The following is a 13,161-nucleotide window of genomic DNA, read 5'->3' as shown; positions in this document are numbered from 1 at the left end:
CCACATAGTGGAGAGATAAATGGCTATCGAGTTATTCTTTGACCTCCACAGGAGGACCATGGCACTTATGCCTCCACACAAAAGTAAATAAATTTTTTTTTTGGTTTTTTGAGACAGGGTTTCTCTATGGCTTTGAAGGCTGTCCAGGAACTAGCTCTTGTAGACCAGGCTGGCCTCGAACTCACAGAGATCCACCTGCCTCTGCCTCCCGAGTGCTGGGAATAAAGGCGTGCGCCACCAACGCCCGGCCAAAAGTAAATAATTTAAGACCTTAAAAAATAATACAAATCTGTTTGAGGCCAGCCTGGTCTTCAGAGACAGAGAGTTTCAGGACAGTCTCCAAACCTACAGAGAAACCCAGTCTTGAAAAACTAATAATAATGCAAATATCTTTTTTCTAATTTGCATGCATTATAAAGCTGAGCACATTACCCAGGTGTGTAGCACATGTCATGTCTCTAATGCAAGCACTTGGAAGGCAGAAACAGGTGGATATCTGAGTTTGAGGCCAGCCTGGTCTACACAGTGAGTTCCAAGATAGCCAGGGCTACACAGAGAAACCCTGCCTCAAACCATCAAAAAAAAAGATGGGTGCAATGGTGCACACTTGCAGTCCCAGCCCTAGAGAGACTAAGGCAGGAATATCTTAATTCTAGGCAAGCCTAGGGTACATAGCCTATCCTGTCCCAACAACCTAGGGCTAGGGATGGGGCTCAGTGGTAGAACACTTGCTTGCCTATTATACAGAGGCCCTGGGGTTCAACTCTAGCACCACACACAATTTTTTTTTAATATTTATTATGCCTACATGCCAGAAGAGGGCACCAGATCTCATTACAGATGGTTGTGAGCCACCATGTGGTTGCTGGGAATTGAACTCAGAACCTCTGAAAGAGCAGTCAGTGCTCTTAACCTCTGAGCCATCTCTCCAGCCCACATTGTTTTTAATAGAAAGAATTAGGATCATAAAAAGAGTTTTTTTGTTTTTTTTGAGACAGTGTTTAATAAAATTAATTTTGATACTACCATATACTGTTTCAAGTATATTGGGTTAAATTATTGTTTCAATATTTAATATAAAAATAACAATGAGCCGGGCAGCGGTGGTGGCATACGCCGTTAATCCCAGCACTCGGGAGGCAGAGGCAGTGGAATCTCTGAGAGTTTAAGACCAGCCTGGTCTACAGAGCAAGTTCCAGGACAGCCTCCAAAGCCACAGAGAAACTCTGTCTCAAAAAACAAAACAAAACAAAACAAAAACAATGAAGCATTTTACCTTTCTTCACAGTGTCTTTGAAATATACACCCTATTTTATTACAACACACCTAAATTTAGACCAGCTACATTTCAAGAGCTGCCACATGTGGTTTGTGGCTGGTGTAGTGGATAGCACTGATCTAGAACATTTATTCATTTACTCATTTAACTAAGCAAGGTATTACAGTCCTGGAAATACACAAAATGGAGTGAGGCCAGTCTCTGTTCTCAAAATACACACAGTCCAGATGGGAAGACTGGGATGCTAGCTTATTTTGAAAATGACAAAGGACTTTGGGAAAGCTAGGTGTGATGTTGCATATAATCCCAGCACCCAGGAGACTTAGGGAGGATTGGCATGAGTTTGAGACTGGTCTGTACCATATAGCAAAACCCTGCCTTAAAAATAACAAATAGAGGGGGCTGGAGAGATGGCTCAGAGGTTAAGAACACTGACTGCTCTTCCAGAGGTCATGAGTTCAATTCCCAGCAACCACATGGTGGCTCACAACCATCTGTAATGAGATCTGGTGCCCTCTTCTGATGTGTAGACATACATGGAGGCAGGGTGTTGTGTTCGTAACAAATAAATCTCTAAAAAAAAATAGAGATGCTGGGCAGTGGTGACAAATGTGTTTAATCCCAGCACTCAGGAAGCAGAGGCAAGTGGATCTTTGTGAGTTTGAGGCCAACCTGGTCTACAAAGTGAGTTCCAGGACAGTCAGAAAACCCTGTCTCTTGGTAACACACACACACACACACACACACACACACACCACACAATGAAGGAATAAATAAGACTTTCAAAGTGCCTATTGAAAGGCAAATGTCCCTTAAAAGATTAATCACAGTGGGTGTGGTAGTCATATGTAGAATACATTATAGGCCAGCTAGCATTACATAGTGAATCCCTGTCTGAAACAAACAAAAAGAGTAAATTCAAGAACCCTGCAGTTCCACTCCCAGGAATATTCCACAAAGAACTGAGTTAACAGATCCACAAAAATGCATGTGCGCAGTGGGGTGATGATGGCACCATCGCCCGGCTGTTTTATATTTTTATGTTGCAATATCAATATTAATATGCCATCTTGGAGACAAATTAGAAAGGGAGTGTTGTAGTTGAAAAGTGATGTGTTTGGTCAGTTGTGCTAGGAGGCTCGTTCTTTATGTCAATTTTACACAAGCTAGAGTTATCTTAAAGGAGGGGAACCTCAATTGAGAAAATGCCTTCTTGAGATTGGGCTGTAGGCAATTGGTGATTGATGTGGGGTGGTTCGACTTGGGCTGGGTTCTGTAAGAAAGCAGGCTGAGCAATCAATGAAGAGCAAGTCAGTGAATAGCATCCTCCATGGCCTTGCATTAGCTCCTGCCTCCAGGTTCCTGCTCTGTGGTCCATGTAAGTGAAATAAACACTTTCCTCTCCCCAATGTTTTGGTCATAGTGTTTCACCACAGCAGTAGTAGTAGCTCAATTTGTTCCAGGCAAGCAGAAAGTGCTCTTAAGCGCTGAGCCATCCATCTCTCCAGCCCCCAGAGGACATGCGTTAAGGTTGGCTGTCAGCTGATGGTATCATTGGGAGGCCTAGTGAAGAACTGGGTCCTGAGGGTGTGTCCTGGAAGGATGTATCTTGTTCCTGACCCTGTTGGTCTCTGTTCCTGGCCACCATGAGGTGAGCAGCTTTCTTCTGCTACTCCCTCTGCACTATGTTGCTCTGCCCTCACCTAAAGACCCACAGTAAGGAGGCCGTGACCATGGACTGGAGCATCTGAAACTCAGCCAAAATAAAACTTTCCTCCCTCTCAGCTCACCAATTTGCTTAGACTGGCTGGCCAGCAAACCACAGTAATCATATGTAGTTTTTCTTTCAAGACAGGGTTTCTCTATATGGCCCTGGCTGTTCTAGAACTTGTTCAGTAGCCCAGGCTGACCTCAAACTCAGAGATCCACCTGCCTCTGCCTCCCAGTGCTGGGATCAAAGGCTTGGGCTCTATTCCTATCTCTTACTTCCACAGTGCTAGGATTACAGGTTTGTGCTACCACACACAGCTATTAAATTGATGTTTCTTTGGTATTTGGTCATAGCAACAGAAATCTGACTAACAATATCCAGAAAAGGCAAATATACAGAGTGAATGATTAGTGGTTTCCTCGAGTCAGACAGGGAGGACAGGTACATGCTGACAAACGTAGGTTTTCCACGTAGTCCAGACTGACCTGCAACACCTTAGGAAGCCATGGGTTGTCTCAAATGTGCCACCTCCCATTCACTTTACCAAATGATGGAATTACAGGAATGCACTGGCCTGCCTAAAGTGATTTTTTTTTTACAGTGGCCAAGATTGAACCCAGGGTTTTGCATATGCTAAGTAAGCAAACACTGTACCATTGAGCTACAGCTTCAACCTGAGTTTTCTTTTTACAGTGATAAAAATAATGTTTTAGCTGGGCTGCAGTGGTGGCACACACCTTTAATCCCAGCACTTGGGAGGCAAAGGCAGGTGGATCTCTATGAGTTCCAGGCCAGCCTGTTCTACAAAACTAATTCCAGGATAGCCAGGGCTGTTACACAGAGAAACCCTGTCTTGAAAAAACAAAACAAAACAAAATGCTCTTAAATTGTGAAGATGGTTACATATATTTGCAAATACACTAAAAGCTATTGAATTGCACATTTTAAATGAGTGGATGAAGTGGTCTGTAATTACATTGTAATACAGTTGTCATCGAAGGGAATTCACAAAGAATTTAGATATGTAACAATAACAACACAAGGCCAGGATCTCCCAACATCCCATACAGAGGTGTGGTGATGGTTTTGGATTTGTATTACTTGCTCTGGAATCTTCAGGAGCCTATATTGCAGGAGGTATGATCAGCCCAGCACCATAGCCATTTCCTGAGGAGCATCAGAACCCAGGTCCTTCATCAGAATCTAGTTCCTGCACATCATCGGCTCCTCTTAGCTTCATGCACACTGTAGAGCTGGCCACCTTTTATTTTTAGTTGCGATTTTAGCATAACTGGGGCAGCAGGAGTGCCAGAAGCCCAGCATACCGTCAGTGACAGATGTCAGTGTACCTAGTGGCCCTACCACCAGAACATTACTCTTCTGCTGTTAGGTGAAACTTTTGGTCTCCACAGTTGCCCCAACAGTTCCCAAGCACTTTTTAAAAGTCATTTATTGACTGCATGTATGTGTGTGGATGCATACATGCCATGGCATTCGTGTGCTGGTGGGGGGGGATAACAGGTGAGAATTCCGTTCTCTCCTTATACGGTGTGACTTCTAGAGAGCAAACCCAGGTTGGCAGGCTGCACAGCGTGTGCCTTTGCCCACTGAGCCATCTTAGTAGCTCCTCCCTAATGTCTGTGTTCAGATGCTTGCTCTAGGTTCAGGAACAGCCCAAAGGTGGGAACATCAGGGCTGAGAAACTCCACAGCCAGTTCTCAATGCAGTGACACAAAGGATACAGCCAAATCCCTTCTTGCCTGCCCTTGTATGCTAGATCCTTCTAGACCAGAATTAAAACCAGACCTGAAGAGCCATGCACAGTCTCAACACCTAAGCACCTACCCGGCTGAGGCATGGAGACTGAGAGTTCAAGGAGGTCAGGCTGTGCTACATGAGACCTTGTCACAGTCAATCAGTCAGTCAGTCAAGCTGAGTTACACACTGGGACTCCACTGAAGCAGAGCACTGTGGGCCTGAGTCTGCAGCTCAGAGAGGAAATCCTCAGCTAACAGCTGCAAGCGCACAGGCTTCATCTCTAGCGCCAGACTGCACACTGGCCTGCTAGGTTTTCATCGACCTCAGTCACTGGTGCAGCCAGCACCACGTTGGTGCACAGAGCATGCCCATCACTTTGCTGCCTGTGGCCTTTCCCACTCATTGGCCCCAACAGAAGTCACTTGTTTTTCCTAGTCTGTTAGAAAGGTTGGGATACACCCCCCTGTAGTGGAGCACTTGCCTAGTAAGACCCTGGGATCCATTCCTAGCAGTTGGAGCTGGATGGCACCTATAGTGTATAAATTTTGTAACACAGCAGCCCGAGTTGACCGAAGGGTGTTTTGAGTGCAGTTGTGTTCACTGAAACAGACTGAACAGTCAGGAGGTACTTTTCCCTCCTGCATTTCCTTTCCCTGCTTTCTCTTGCCACCCAACTAATGAGTTTATGCTCCCTTGGCTTGAAAACCTCCAACAAAATCATGTGCTCATTTTGAGAAACACAGTATCATTGAACAGTGTGTATTGGGTGCCAAGACAATCATTTTGCAAATTCACCTTCACTCATTTCAACAGAGAGCCTAGAAATGTTTGCCCCTGGCTCTCAAGTATACATGGAGAGGGCAGCTGGTGAAGGTGACTAAAGGGGACAGTCAGGGCGGTACCCCGCAACATCCATCTTATGACTCTAGTCTGGGATAGACCTCACTACCTAAGCTACTCTCCAGGACTGCGTGTGAATAAGCACACACACAAGCTGGAGAGAGTGTTGTTGGACCCTTCACAGAATTCTCTTTACACCTGCACAGGACAGCGGACTCCCCCAAGTTGAACAATCAGTCTTGGAGGACCCACACTGCGGCCTCAGTCATCAGGTGGTTATAAATAATCAGAGGTTTTGTTTGCTTTTGTAGTGCTGATGATCCAACTCAGGCTCTTGCACATGCTAGGTAAGCACCTTGACACTGAAATTTACATTACCAGCCTTTGGTGTTCTGAGAAGGTCTAAATGGATAGCTCACATTCTGTAATGAGCCTAGCCTTTAACTTGCAATGTTCTGATTATGCTTCCCGAGTCCGGGATTTTTTTTCAGAAAGGGTTCCTCTGTGTAACTTTGGATCCTGTCCTGGCACTTGCTCTGTAGACCAGGCTGGTCTCAGACTCACAGAGGTTCACCTGAGTGACCAGGCTGGCCTCGAACTCACAGGGGTCCACCTGCCTTTGCCTCCTGAGTGCTGGGATTAAAGAAGTGTGCCACCACACCCAGCTCATGCTTGTACATTTTATAGCAATGGATTCAAGCAATGTGAGCTTGATTAAATATGGCTTCTTCTGCCTGTGTTTATAGCTGTGGCAGTTTGTAACACAAAAAGTAAGTGACTTTTGGGGTTCAAACTGCAAGCTGAAGAACAGAAAAGCAGAGTAGCAGCAGCCACTAGCTCTTATAGCTACCTCAGGCTGACTGGGCTGATCCTGCCGCCTCTCCACAGTGTGGCTGGAGAGTGAATGCCCGATGCTGAGACCTTGCTCCTGTTTTATATACCTCCCTGATGCTGGGATCTGAGATCATCTTTGTGTGAGCTGTTTCTCTTTAGGACTGGATCAATCTTGTGTAGGTCTGGGTGACCTTGGACTCACAGACAACTGTCTTCCTCTTAATATTGAGTCCTAGGATTGTTTTTGATTTTGTTTTGTTTTGTTTTGTATTTTTGGTTTTTCAAGACAGGGTTTCTGTGTATGGCTTTGGAGGCTGTCCTGACATTCACTCTGTAGACCGGGCTGGCCTCAAACTCACAAAGATCCACCTGCCTCTGCCTCCCGAGTGCTGGGATTAAAGGTGTGAGCCACCAATACCCGGCTGAGTCCTAGGATTAAAGGTGTGTACCACTACCTCCTAGCATCTGGCTGCTGGCATTAAAGGCATGTGCCTGGCTTCTATGGCTTGTGGCTGATTTTGCTTTCTGAATCGTCAGACAAGCTTTAATATATCACCAAGTTGCCCGTGTTGTGGCATAGTTATGAATCTTCCCTCAGATTTCTGTGTCCATTGTGTAACTGTGCCACAGTTTTTGTTTTAAATTGTTTATCACGTCATCAATGAAGTGGAGGCCCACTGTTATCCCTGTCTTCCATGTGGATCCAGGGATTGAACTCAAGTCGCTAGAGTTGGCAGCAAGCAAATATCCCTTGAGTACTCTTCCCTAGCCTTTTGTCTGTTTTGCTATCCTGGGTATTTGTGAGGAATTTTTGTCTCTTATGCATCCTTGTGTTACAAATAACCTTCAACGTTATATTGAATATTCCTGTTGGGCATCCATCCATAAGTACAGAGACAAGGGGGTTACCTTTGAATCTGACAGCATGTCTGTAACTACTATATAGGGAAGATAATGAATTTCCAAGAAACAGTAAATGAAAACTAGTTAAGTCCCTACCCCTTTCTTTTTGGACAGGGTCTCATGCATCCTAGGCTGGCCTCAAATTCACTATGTAACAAGGATGCCCTTGAACTTCTGACCCTCTGGTTTCTGCCTTTTTTTTTTTAATGGAGCTACACTAGTCTATGCACCAAGCATCTCAGTGAACACAGAACATGATGCTCTGTGTTTCTTAGGCAATGTTCTATGACAGCATGGGTCTCTGACTCTTGTCTCTGCTCTTGAGACTCTTTTCCTTCTGTTGGGTTGCCTTGTCCAACTTCCATAGGATGGTTTTGCTTTATCATTTTATATTTTATTTTTGTTATGTTTCATTGTTATCTCTTAGAGTCCTGTTCTCTAATGAGAGACAGAAAGGGAGTGGGTACTGAGGGGAGAGAAGGTGAGGAGGTAAGAGAGGCGTAGATAGAGTGGAAACTATATCAGGATTATTGTATGAGAAAAGAATCTATTTTCAATATAAAAGGGGAAATTAAAAAAAAAGCAGAGTATTTTAGAAGGGCTTTTGGGCTGGGTGATGGTAGCACATGCCTTTAATCCCAGCACCCGGGAAGCAGAGGCAAGTGGATCTCTGTGAGTTCGAGCCCAGCCTGGTCTACAGAGCGAGTTCCTGGCCGGGCACGGTGGCGCACGCCTGTAGTCCCAGCTACTCGGGAGGCTGAGACAGGAGGATCGCTTGAGTCCAGGAGTTCTGGGCTGTAGTGCGCTATGCCGATCGGGTGTCCGCACTAAGTTCGGCATCAATATGGTGACCTCCCGAGAGCGGGGGGGGAGCACCAGGTTGCCTAAGGAGGGGTGAACCGGCCCAGGTCGGAAACGGAGCAGGTCAAAACTCCCGTGCTGATCAGAGTGAGTTCCTGGACAGGCTCCAAAGCTACACAGAGAAACCCTGTCTCAAAAAACCAAAAAAAAAAAAAAAAAAAAAGGATTGGGTACCTTAGGATTTGAGCATGTTGCCATTTTCCATTTTTGCTTTCATTTTAACTGCTTTCATACTACTTTGGCAAAAAACAAAAAACAAACCGGCGTGCAGGGGTGGATGTGTGCAGAGCAGGCAGGCTCAGGCAGTCTTGTGGGCCTTCAAGCTGCAGCATGACCCACAAGAGCCTGGCAGAGTGCAGGATGTGCGGTCAGCTGCTGGGGGTGGGGATGGGCTGTTGGCAAGGAAGGGGACAGAAGCTTCAGTGGCTGCAGAGTCCCCTTGGGGCGAGAAGGTACTTACTATGAGCAGTCAGACGGAGGGAAACGCTGTGTGTCTGCTAACTGTATCCTTGAATGTAATATGGTCAAGGGAGAAGCCTCCTGGGCAGATGCTTTTTCATCCAGTGGCTTGGTCACCCTTCCCACCTATGTATACGAATGAGTCCTTCCGTGTTGGGGGTGTAGTGCTCTAACCATCTGGAGTACCAATTAGCTCCCTTTACCTCTTCCGTGTGCTACAGCTCTGCAGTTTCGGCGGGATAATTAGGAGTTAATTGAAGCCTCAATACTGCGGGTATGTCCAGTTATGTCCTTATGTGGGCACATCCTGGAAAAAAAAAAACAAAAGGTTTGTAATCAGTGTTTTCTCCTGCTAATATTGTGACAAGGACCCTGAGCGAGCTTGTCAAACTTCAAGGCTCCAATCCCTTTTTTTTTTTTTTTTTTTTTTTTTTTTTTGGTTTTTTTTCGAGACAGGGTTTCTCTGTGGCTTTGGAGGCTGTCCTGGAAACTCGCTCTGTAGACCAGGCTGGCCCCAACTCACAGAGATCTGCCTGCCTCTGCCTCCCGAGTGCTGGGATTAAAGGCGTGGGCCACCAACGCCCGACTAAGGCTCCAATCCCTTAAAGCTGTTAAAACAATAACTTTGTGTCTGATGGGCATAGTGGCTGTTATGAGCTTCCTTCTTAGCCTTGCAGTCTGGTGTTGAGCATTGAACTTCCCCTGGACTGAGAGTGAAGACCCATCCTGAAGGACTCTAGTAGACCCGAGTATGGCAAACTTGGCTGTGGCAGGCCTTGCCCTTCCCCCATTCCCTCTTATTTGCTAACCCTTAGATTACATTCCTAAAGCTAGCCACCAAGGGTCTACTCCCTTATCTGGCCACTTCTTCTTCCTGAGACTGACTACCAAGGTAGCTATCAAAGTATTGAAGTCCAGCAATCAAAAGCTCACTTTTTTTAAAGATTTATTTTATTTATTTATTATGAATGCAAAATCTTGCCTCCATGTATGTCTGCACGCCAGAAGAGGGCACCAGATCTCATTACGGATGGTTGTGAGCCAGCATGTGGTTGATGGGAATTGAACTCACGACCTCTGGAGGAGCAGACAGTGCTCTTAACCTCTGAACCATCTCTCCAGCCCACCCACTTCTTCTTCTTCTTCTTTTTTTTATTTTTTATTTTTTTGGTGTTTTCGAGACAGGGTTTCTCTGAGGCTGTCCTAGAACTAGCTCTTGTACACCAGGATGGTCTTGAACTCACAGAGATCCGCCTGTCTCTGCCTCCGGAGTGCTGGGATTAAAGGCGTGTGTTACCACCACCTGGGCAAAAGCCCACTTTTACTTACCCTAATTAACATGCACAATCAAAACAAGCCAACTCATCCTAACATGGAGTTTCCCCTTTTACCTTTATTTTTCTTTATTTTTTTTAATATTTTCTTTTCTTTTTTTGTAAGCATTGGTGTTTTGTCTGCATTTATGTCCTTGTGAGGGTGTCGGGTACCCTGAAACTGAGGTTACAGACAGCTGTGAGCTGCCATGTGGGTGCTGGGAATTGAACCCACTTCCTCTGGAAGAGCAACCAGTGCTCTTAACCACTGAGCCATCTCTCCAGTCCCCCCCCCCTTACCTTTATAAACTGCCGTTTGCCTATGGGCCACGACTGTCTCCTCTCTATCCAGAGATAGCCCTGTGTCCCTCCAGGATAGATATCCTTTTCCCTCCCCCATGGCCCCTCCTCCTCTTTGTCTCTTATTCCCTGCCCTTTGTCCACTGGGGCAAATAAATCTCCTTTGTGCTGAGCACTTGGCCTTGGGTGTCTTTTGCTAATACTGATCCTTTCACATCCTGAACACCTAAGATATAAGAAAGGGAGAGCTGTGGAGAGTGGAGAAAGCCCTGAGTAAACATGGCGGATATGGACACAGCCATATCAAGACCCAGAGGCCTAACCCCAAGGATGAAGCCCAGGATGGCAAAGTTTTCTCTTCTAGACCATGTTCGTAGAAGCCATAATAACTTTTTCTTGGAGGGTATTTATGGCCTGAAGATGCTGAGACCTCCCCTCTGAAGATTAGCTAACCTGCCTCATGGATTTAGCTGTGCAGTGTAAATCCACCTCCATGTTTGTCTGTATGCGATTGCCCTGCCTCCTTGTCCAGTTGTATACAGTAACCCCACCTCTCTATTCAGCTCTCTATAATGAACTCCCTGAGCTTCCAGAGTGCTGTGGACCCTCCATCTGAGAAACCATCTGATCCCTGTATTTCTGTGTATCTGTCTGTGTTTGTCTTTTTTCATTCCCTGGCTGCTCCTATTTCAAGTCCATCCCTGGAGCCATGTAAGGATGCACCGTATCAAGACTTAAAGTTAAAATTAATGCTGGGCAGTGGTGGCTCACACCTTTAATCCCACCACTCAGGAGCCAGAGGCAGGCAGATCTCTATAAGTTCAAGGACAGCCTGGTCTACAGAGCTAGTTCCAAGATAGCCAGGACTGTTATATAGGGAAACCTTGTCTCAGAAAAACAGAAGGAGAAGGAGGAGGAGGTCGTTCCTAGCCTGGCTCTGAATGACCATGATGTATTTTAATACCTCCTAATTCTTTGTATGGTCCAGGCATACCTATCACAGTGTGTTATAAACTAGTTGCAATCTCCATTGTCTTCCCTTATGCTGTTGGAGAATGCTCCCTTAAATTTGCATTGTAACACATGGCTTAGGCCACAGAAACATATTCCTAAATTAACAAACTCAGTTCTCTCCATCAGTACCACTTGGAACTACCTGCAGCCAGATAGGTATACTGCCTTTTTTGTGGGGGGGTGAGGGGGACTTACCCATCCTCTATCCTCCATAATGCACAATGCTGATGACATTGGATGTGTGTGACTGACAGCTCAGTAGTCACATGTACTCATAGCCCATGTGAGGACACCGCAGATGCACCAGGTTGCAAAGGGAACCAGAAGGCATGTGGGAAGCAGGCTTAGTGGTGACTAGGATGTAATATACCTCCAGTTTCCCACAAAAAGATGTGGCAAGTTATAAAGAAAACCCCAAAAATGAGATAGGCAAGTCTGAGCATAGCTGGCCAAAGAGAAGCCTTTCCTCCTGGGTGAGCCATTTCTGTCAAGAGAAGTCAAGGGCCATGTGTGACCCAAATATCGTGGCAGCAGTTGAATTTTTACATCCCACAGCATAGAGGGAACCTTAGAGCCATTCATTAGAGGGTGTATGATGTCCAGGATTGGGAAATAGATCAGTGGGTAAAGTGCTTGCTGTGCAAAAATGTGGATCTGAGTTCAGATTCCGATCACCTGTACAAAAAGCAAGGCATGGGGCAGAGATGGGCAGATTGGGGGTGGGAGAAGTTTACAGGTCAGCCAGATATCCAAGATAAATAGGCAACAGACAGACTGTAAGGCAACTCATGGACATAGAATAGAATAAAGGCAGGGCAGTGGTGGTGCACGCCTTTAATCCCAGCACTCGGGAGGCAGAGGCAGGCAGATCTCTGTGAGTTTGAGGCCAGCCTGGTCTACAGAGCAAGTGCCAAGACAGCCTCCAAAGCTACAGAGAAACCCTGTCTCAAAACAAACAAACAAAGAATAAAAATAAAATAGAAAGGTCAGATATGTTCATTTATGTCCAGGAGCTGGCCTACATTCCTCCTCCCCTGCCTTTGGACTCCTATGCTTTCCATATCCAGGGTCTCTGAAAGCCTTTGACTCAGTCCAAGGAACCATGGGCTTGCTTGGTTATGAAGTTTTGGGGACTTGACCTAAGTCAAGCACTCAAGGTTCTCCAGCATACAGACAGTTTGCCATGGGACTTCAGTCTCCATTACCCACAAGAGGCAATGCTCATAAACCCCATTACGCATTACGTCTCCCCACCATTGCACCCCGTTGTTCTCTCTGGAAAACTCCAACTAACATACATCTAAAAGGACATATGAAGCCCAACATCATTTCTTTTCTTTTTCTTTTTCTTTTTTTTTTCAAGACAGGGTTTCTCTGTGGCTTTGGAGGCTGTCCTGGAACTAGCTCTTGTAGACCAGGCTGGCCTCGAACTCACAGAGATCTGCCTGCCTCTGCCTCCCAAGTGCTGGGACTAAAGGTGTGCGCCACCAACGCCCGGCCCATCATTTCTTTTCAAGATGCTGTTTCTCTGTGTCTGTGTAACCCTGGCTGTCCTGGTACTTGCTCTGTAGACTAGACTGGCCTCAAACTCAGTGATCCTCCTGCCTTTCCCTCTTGAGCAGTAGAACTAAAGGTGCATGCCATCATGCCCAGTAATGAAGGCTAACATGTTATACATGACTAGAATCCCACCATGCAAGAGGCATTATCACCTGGGCTACTGGAACATACAACACTTCAACATAACATGATCTCATCTCCTTGCCGTCTCTCTCCAGGGATAAGTGCCTGAGTGGTGGGGTGGAGGTGTCTTTGGCCACGCCCAGAAACCAGCTTAAAGCTCTTTTCTTCAGGCTCCTTCCTCATCCTCTTTTCCTAAAACCTGGGCC

General features: G+C 45.9%; 1 protein-coding gene across 1 annotated transcript in view; it reads right to left on the bottom strand.

Moving 5' to 3' along the window:
• Cdip1 (cell death inducing p53 target 1) overlaps positions 1-8,873 on the bottom strand; it is a 33,777-nt gene extending 24,904 nt beyond the window's left edge. Inside the window, exon 1 of the mRNA XM_040748147.1 lies at positions 8,849-8,873. The gene's annotated coding sequence lies outside the window, so the exon portion shown is untranslated. The remainder of the gene's footprint in view (positions 1-8,848) is intronic.
• Positions 8,874-13,161: the final 4,288 nt, after the last annotated feature.

Source organism: Mesocricetus auratus, unplaced genomic scaffold (assembly GCF_017639785.1).
Source record: "Mesocricetus auratus isolate SY011 unplaced genomic scaffold, BCM_Maur_2.0 Super-Scaffold_100007, whole genome shotgun sequence".
Taxonomy (NCBI): Eukaryota; Metazoa; Chordata; class Mammalia; order Rodentia; family Cricetidae; genus Mesocricetus; species Mesocricetus auratus.
Note: the sequence above shows the minus strand (reverse complement) of the source record. Positions and strands in the feature narration are given on the sequence as shown.